We start from the raw sequence: 8,424 nt of genomic DNA on the forward strand, positions 1-8,424 counted from the left end.
AATGGCAGTGGTGGATAATTTTAATTTTTTTCATCGATTAATGTGGGAATTTCTAGGCCTTGAGAGCGAATATGGAGCCTCTGTTTGTTGGTCAAACAATAAAATAATATATGTTGATGATTGTGCCTCAATTTCTGTCGAGATTCAATTCTTGTGTTTGCTCCTCGATTCTATCCTCGTGTCCTCTTCTGGGGGGTCTCTGTTGCTGGGCTACGCCGCTACGGGGACTTCCCAAACAGAGGCCTCCTTGTCCGGCCACGGGCATGGTGATCTTGGTGCCGAACGCGGATGGGAACTTTGCTTCTTCCACATAGATATCCTCTGCTGGTCCACTCGTGTGGGGGGTTCGTTCTTGTTTGGTTTCTTCCCGGCCACTGTGCTCTGACGGAGTGTGTATGGACACTGGCGCACTGGTGCCTGGGATTTCCAAGTGGGGGAGTTGTTTGAGGCTGCGTTTAGTTCCCTAAAAAATTTGTGCAGTACCCGTCACATCGAATTTTCGAACATATGCATGGAGTATTAAATACAGTTAAAAAATAACTAATTACATAGTCTAACTGATTCCTACGAGATGAATCTAATGATGCTAATTAATCCACAATTGAATATTAATTATTAAATAACAACAAAATATGCTGCAGTAGTCAAACTCAAACTTTTTCACCAACACCCCCTGAGAAACTTTCTGCGAATTGACGAGGCGTACTGGGGCTTTGTCGTCTGTGATGCGGTTCGATGCTGCAGGTGAGGACTTGCAGATGCTGTGTGGAAATGCGCTTCCGTTCACTGGGTCGGCTACTTTCACATTGTTTCCGTGCTGAATTCGCCCTTGGTTTTGTCAAGCCGCTGTTCCTCTTGGGGGAGCATGAATACAGCACAAGATTGCACACGCCTCGCTGCGTCAGTCGGTCAGAGCTCGCACCTTTTGTTTCTTTCTTTTGGGGCTCTTTTTGTGTTTCCGCTGATTCTGCTCACATGTTTTCGTTTTCAAAAAAAGAAAGAAGAAACACATGTACTACATAGGAGTAGTACACGTTTCTTTTCCAGCATCTGCATGCAAAGATTAGCAGACAAGAAGACCACAAAAACTGCGTGCCACCTCACATAAAAGCCGTAGAGAAACTAAAATTTAAGAACCTTCTAGCGGATGCAGGAAACGCGGGGAAACTTTGGCCCTGTTTGTTTCCGTAGCACAGCACGAGTAGCGCACACGATTTCTGATAAAAAAATCTTACATGCATAGAGTACTAAACGAAGTTTATTTGCAAAAAATTTTCACGGATGTGTGTAACTTTTCACGACGAATCTAATGACAGTAATTAATCGATGATTGGCTATAGTGATGCTACAGTAATCATTCTCTAATCGTGCGGTCAAAGGCCTCATTAGATTCGTCTCGCGAAGTAGCGCAGGGTTGTGGAGTTAGTTTTGTAAATTGCCTTTATTTAGTAACTCTAATTATTGGTCAAAATTTTTGTACTACTTGTGCTACAAAGAACCAAACAGGGCCTTTATCCCCACATGGTATAGAATCCGTCACAAGGAAAGCATGCCGCATCCTTTTCCTGCGACTGAGCCCGCGCACGGTGCCCGATCATACGCTTGCCGTGGCTGCCGCCGGATGCCCTCGCCCCTCGGCTCGTCGTCCATCCCCGGTGCAGCCCAGCCCAGGTGTAGAATTAGCCGCGTGGGCAACGTGACGGCGGATGCGCGTAGCCATCGTCCCCGCGCCGATCCGTGCTTTTTTTGTGTGCGTGTGGCTTCGCCGTCGTGCTTCACACCGCTCTCGTGCTGGAAACCGTACGTGTTTCACGCCGCCGCCGAGGCGGTTCGCGAAGGAATGAGAAGTATCATCACCGACAGGAAGAAAACAGAGTTTCTACTGCTTGGCCTTATCACCATCCTAGTTTTTTTACTCCACTGCTGACCATCCGGCGCGGCCTGCCAGTGCCCCTGCTTGCCTGTGCCGTCGCGGGACGCCGGACGCGGGGAGAGATGATGCCACGTCCCTCTCGTGGCCATTACCGCCTCCGTTCGCCCGCGCCCGGCACGTATACGCGGCGACGTCGCGGTCGCGCCGACCACGCACGTCGCGTCGCCGAGCGCGACGCCGGCCGTTGCTCCGATGTGATCCCGCGCTGCACTCGCGATGGCTGGCAAGCGATCTGGCCGCCGGCCACGCACTCGCACGCAGTGTGAAATGGAGCCCCCCCTCCCTCCCTGTTGAAAGTCGAACCGTCTCTTTTGGTGGAAGAATGTCGCGACAGACGCGCATTGCCGGTTGGCGCTGCTGCTACCGTGCCCGTGCCCGTGCTCCTGCCTCGATCGGTAGTCCCTGTGCTCGTTCAGACTTCAGAGTGCCAAGCACTCACTGGGACTGAACCAGTGAACCGTCGCAGCGATCGATCGAGGGCGGCCGGCCTCGCGCTCTCGCGATCGAGCATTTCCTGTCCCCATCCACCGGCGCGCCACCGTATCCCTCAACCGGCCGCGGGACAGGGACGGGCTCCCTCCTCCATCGGCTTGCATGCGTGCCAGGGAAACGCAACGGGATCCCGGCCGCGCCTGCGTCCTCGGCCGTCTAGTGGGCCACGCGCCCACGAGGTGGTGAGGCTAGGAGGGAAGGGATGAGGCCGCGCGCGACGAACGGCGACGCGGGGACGTCGTCGTTGTCGCCGCGCCGGCGCGCGCGCCAGGGCGTTGCCGGCCCGGCGTGGCAGCAGCCTTTCCGATAGATCCGGCGCCGGGGATGTCAGCGCGCGCGCGTCGTCGATCGAGGATGGGGGACCGGATATTGTGTCCGTGTCGAGCGACAGAGTGGGTGTCCTGAGTAGAGCTGCTGCTACTACTACTACTAGAGCCTGTCCACTGGTACGGGAGAACGTGGACAGCCATGTCTGCTTCCCCCCCGGTGTTCCAAGAAAATCTAGCCGACCGGCTACCAAGTGATAAGATTTTTTTATTTTTTTCTTTGATGAGAAACACACATTTTGTCCGTTTGATGGTACGGGACCCCAATTGTATTGCCATTTTAGATCATGCCCAAAGTTAAAGCACCTAACAAGTTCAGATCAAAGAGAAGTTGAGCTCACCAGGTGGTCTGTCCACGCTTGGCTCAACTCAACGTCACACTTCACGCACGCCACAAACCTTCCTAGCTTTTACTACTTGCCACGCTCGGAGGCCAAACACGGTACCACTCTCCTCCTGCAAAGCAAGCAATACAACCTGAACTTGATCGTCACCGCCCAAGAAACTCGAACGAAGACGCTATCCAACCCCCGATTTGTTGCCTAATCCGCGGATATCATAGTGTATTTTACCGACCAACCTTTGGAGAGTAGAAAAAGAGAGATGGCAAAGAAGCGACGCCTGATCTGCGTGCTCAGCTGACAACGACGCGAACCGTCCGAATCTCGGCGTCCTTCCTTCCACGACCGGTCGTCAGCCGACACTGCCCCGGACCGCCATTTCCGTACGGTCCAAGCTCATCAGCTCGAGCCAAGCTAGCTACGGCCGAAAAGCGACGCGATTTCCAAATTTTCTAATGGACTGGTTAGCGCGGCAGGAAAGCTACTGCTTATATATATGCTGCATATATAATCATATCTGCGTAAAGAAGCCATTTTAAATTAATTATATATGCGGCAGTGTGCAAGGCGCGCATGCAAAAGTCGCGAGTACGCGTCCAGGGGCGGTCCTTATCTTGCAGACGTGGCCTTGTTTACGTACTAGTGCTAATAATGAACTAGAGGAGATTAAGGTGAACTAGGATAATCCTACCGTTAGGTCCGGGCACTTTCAGATGCAGTTGATGCTTGACCTCTTGCTTAGTTGCTTACTTATTGAGTTGAAAGATGATGTGTTGAAGTAACAAAAAAAATAATGTTGGTCCTTCAAAAAAAAACAAAAAAATGTTGGGAGATGGGTGGAGTTTGTATCGTGTACTAGTAGGTAAATTTCCTCGTTTTTTGCAACGATATTGTTTGAACCGCGGCTCCTTGTAAAATTCCTGCGACACATGTACATGTGCATCTAAGAGAGAATCTGGAGAAAATCAAATCCATGTGAAAGGAAATGGTGATACGAACAAGTAACACTGCAACTTGTTAACTTTCCTTTAGGTTGCCAAACTTTTGCGCTGCCTAAAGTTGGCACGCGTGCTACATCTGCAGTGTGCAGCTTTGGAGAGAGCTAGATTACCAATGTTTAAACTATGCTCACTAAACCAGTTAACTTGGTGAGCCGATGGCCAAACTCTGCAATCATTGATGCATGGTGACGACAACCAGTGGGGAAGATGACCATCTTAAGTTTATTTTAGGGTGGAATTAAGTAGCATACCTCGAAGAAAAGAAGAAGCAGATGTCCGAGTACGCATGCAGTGATGCCATCAATCGAACCGAATAAGAGAATTCGAGATGGAGCGTCATCTTTGGAAGGTTTGAGCCGATCTTAGGCCCTGCTTTTCGACGCAGGATTCCCACAAAAGTACCTGCAGAATTGTATTCAAATCCCCCACTTTCGGGCTCACGGCTATGCGCATATCCTGTCAAATTTGGACGTAACCCAGCCAGCTTCATGAGCCATTATCTTAACTGAACGGGAAATATTGTGTTGACGCCATGTTTTGAATGAAAAAAAAGAAACACTCGGAATTTCGATCTTCGTAGGAATTGGATCATTTCTGAGAAATTCTCTCATAAACTGCAGGTACCTTGTGACAGAAAAGATATTTCCTTATAAAATTTAGAGTAAATTGCACCCACCATACAACAACTTGTCAGGTGGGTGCAAATTAGTCCAACAACTTGTCAGGTGGGTGCAAATTGGTCCAACAACTTGTAAAATGCTCAATTTAGTGCAATAACTGGACATGTGGGTGCAGATCGGTCCAACAACTTGCAAATGCCCAACTTAATGCAATAACTTGGTAATTAGGTGCATTCACACTCCAAACATTACACGGCAATGTAACTAACGCAAAGTCTCAATAAAGAGTATATTCATGTTAGGACAAATTATTTAGTATTATTTAACCATTGATTTTTGTGCTGTGACTGCGTGGCAATGTATTTGGCCAGAATAAAAACCCTCATTGTTTAGAAATTAATGTTATGTCTTTACATTAAATATTTTTGTATAGTGATTTAATTTTAATTAAAACTATTTAATTTGATATTCAATACTGAAAAATTCACACTCACTATTTCCGATATGTTTGATTATATGCACTTTTAAACTAAAAAAGTCAATATGTTGATACAAACTATTAATACCTTTTAGGAGGTTGGTTCATATATTTTTAAAGCCTCATATATTCATTAGAAAGGAAAAATGAGCTAAATCGTCAGAAACAAACATAAGCATTGTTGAATACATGAGCAGAAACGCAGAAGAAACCTAAGGTTTCAGAGTCTCTCTTATCAAATATAGTGTTTGAGTGATGCTAATGGTGTAATTCTAAAATTTGTTTGCATTTGAACTAATAAAAAATTGTGCATAGTTGAAAAGTAACAACCGGATCACCATAAATAATTTCCATTTATAAAATTTAAGAATTTTTGACGTTCATCTACTTTGCTTAATATGTTGTTGTTGTAATGGTGGTTAAATAATATAATACTTTTAATAAAACAATAATTAATTTATTATGAAAATAAAACTATTGGTGTCCATTGCGACCCAAAAATCTATCGTCAATAATACGTTCCGACGTGAATATACTCTTTATTGTGACTTGACATTAGCAAATATATTGTCGTGTAATGTTTGGACTGTGAATGCATCAATTTACCAAGTTATTGCACTAAAATAAGTATTTTCTAAGTTGTTCGATCAATCTGCATCCAACTATCAAGTTATTGTACTAAATTGAGCACTTTACAAGATGTTGGACCAATTTGCACCCACCTGCCAAGTTGTTGTATGATTGGTGTAATTTACTCTAAAATTTATTTTCCATCAATTATGAGAGACCATTGGCCACCGGCCAGAAATTGCTACTAATCACCTAACAAGAATCTGCTAATTAATGGAGAATTTAAAATGCGTTCCTGGTGTTCGTGAGGCGCCGATGCAAGATGTTGATATGACCCCCCCCCCCCCCCCCCCTCAACTTTCATGCTTGCATGCTCTACAGCTCCGATCTGAATCGATCTTTCTATGCAAGATTCCTCCAGTTCTTGTGGCCTGCAGGCCTCGGGTGGCCGCAGCAACCAAAGACTTCCGAGTCTCTGAACCTGACAATCATGCAGAGACACTGTCGGAGTTTGTGCCTCGCAAGTGGTGCTCAGTCGGTCAGTCAGAGATAGCTGCATGATCTGCGACTTGAAGAGTAGAGCAGTTGAGACTAGCTTAGCAAAATGTCCTGACACCAAACAGGATAAACTACTGCATGGCAAGTGGTGCAAGTCCAGGATGAGTCCGCGGCGACAGAGATATGCTTGCTACCGGCCGGAGATGCCAGTTTCTGTGGAGGGGACGCCGGTACGGGTGGCATGTCATACTGTCACACACATCTCATCTCAATTATGTTTGGGGGATCTCTAAAAGGCTGTGCTAACTGCAGTCCTATATGATAATGACCTTGTGCATCTGATGAAACGGAAATATCCTTTGTTTAGCCCAACGGCTGCTCCTAACCCCCGCTCTGACTGAGCTAGGGCCACAATGGTCTCTTGACCGAACCAGACAGGCAGCAGACTTGTGAGCGAGTGTGTCCCCGGGTTGGTTACCAGATGGCCGTCGCCAGGACCAGGGATCTTGGCCTTATGTAACATTTTGGCACTTGGTTTAACATGGGTGGGAGTGACCCCTACTTGTGTCCAACCACTTCAGCAGTTCAGATCATGCTCAAGTTCTGCGTTACATGAACACTAACCTTGATGGAACCTTGCAGCGGGGATCTTCGGAACAGAATACTATGATTTATGTTGAGATCCTTGACGACATGAACATTAACTTTGAAGATACCTGTCAGGACTTTCAGCTGCTGGGACCGCGAGTTGCAAGACATGCGTGATTTGAATCCATGCAGGGAGACACACTGATATGCTCTGGCCAGGTATTGGTGCTCCGTTCATGTTAGAGGAGAGGCAGCTGCACATGGAGATGGAGCTCGCTGTCCATCTGCCAAAGACAGTGCTGTGTGGTAGACTATCACTTATATTTACTCCCTAGAAATCCGTTGCTCAGTCACATGGCTGTGCCCAAGTGAGGACAGGGTATCTGTTTCTCCAAGCGAGAATCCATGTTCTATGTCATGAACTCATGACCCAACTTATCAAAAGAAACGATTGAAGAGATGGAGATCTCAGTAGGTGAGCACTTATTGCGTCCGTCCCATTATGTCCTCTGAACTCTGATTGGTGCTTCTATTAGCTTATGGCTGAGAGAACAATGTGAAATATTAGTCGACCAAGAGAAAGTGGTGCTGCTGAACACAGAATGATATCACACCCAATAGGCCAAGAGGTCACGATAAGGAACAGGTACGAAACAGCAGAGTTGAACAAGCTTGAAATCTGACATGATATATTCAATATTCAACTAGTGAAATGATGAAGATGTTTATGATCAGGTAAACAGTTCCAGTTAGATATACGAGTAATCACTATAGTATATGCTACAATGAGGATGCGTGCACTGAACATACTTAATCAGAAGCGATAAGAATACAGCCTTGAAGATACCACCAGAGTTCAGACATGGACATTTAGGACCAGAATATGGTCATGTTAAAGATTCTGGAAGACATGAACCCATCCTGGAAGATACCTGTTGTAATCAACCTTAGTGGTTGACGTAGATCAATGCAAGATATGCGTGCTTGAACCCATGCAAGGAGGCCAGGCAGTTGCAATTGATGCTCGGTTCATGTTAGAGGCTAGGCAGTTGCAATTGAAGATGGAACTCTCTGACGACACTGTGGTAGTAACACTTGGTTCTTGTCCCCAGCAGTCTGGTTCTCAGTCACATGGATGTCTCAAGAAGTGAGGACAGGGTATCTGCCTAGCTGGTGTTCTAAAAGGGAACCCATACTGTATGTCATAACTCATAACTAACTGAACAAAATAAATAGCTAGGAACAGATGGAGAATTGGAGATGCCAGTAGGTGACCGGAGGATAGTCCAACAGATGATCTCAACTAGCCTGGAAATGGCACAGACCAATTTGAAGTGCCTTTTTGTTCCAGTATCCGTTCTGAAACAGAAGAGTTGGGACTAGCACCAAGGGAAGGTTGAAATCTGACATTTTTTTTGCATTCAACTGATGAAATCGAGAAAGTTTGAACAACTATAAGTATATACAGTCACACAGTTGCAAAACCACTACTGAGGATACTGATATGTTTCTGATTCTCCACAATTAAAACTCCAATCTATCCAAGACACTTCACCCAGATTTTAAATAGACCAGCT

Source organism: Panicum virgatum, chromosome 9N, assembly GCF_016808335.1.
Source record: "Panicum virgatum strain AP13 chromosome 9N, P.virgatum_v5, whole genome shotgun sequence".
In the NCBI taxonomy this organism is placed as follows: domain Eukaryota; kingdom Viridiplantae; phylum Streptophyta; class Magnoliopsida; order Poales; family Poaceae; genus Panicum; species Panicum virgatum.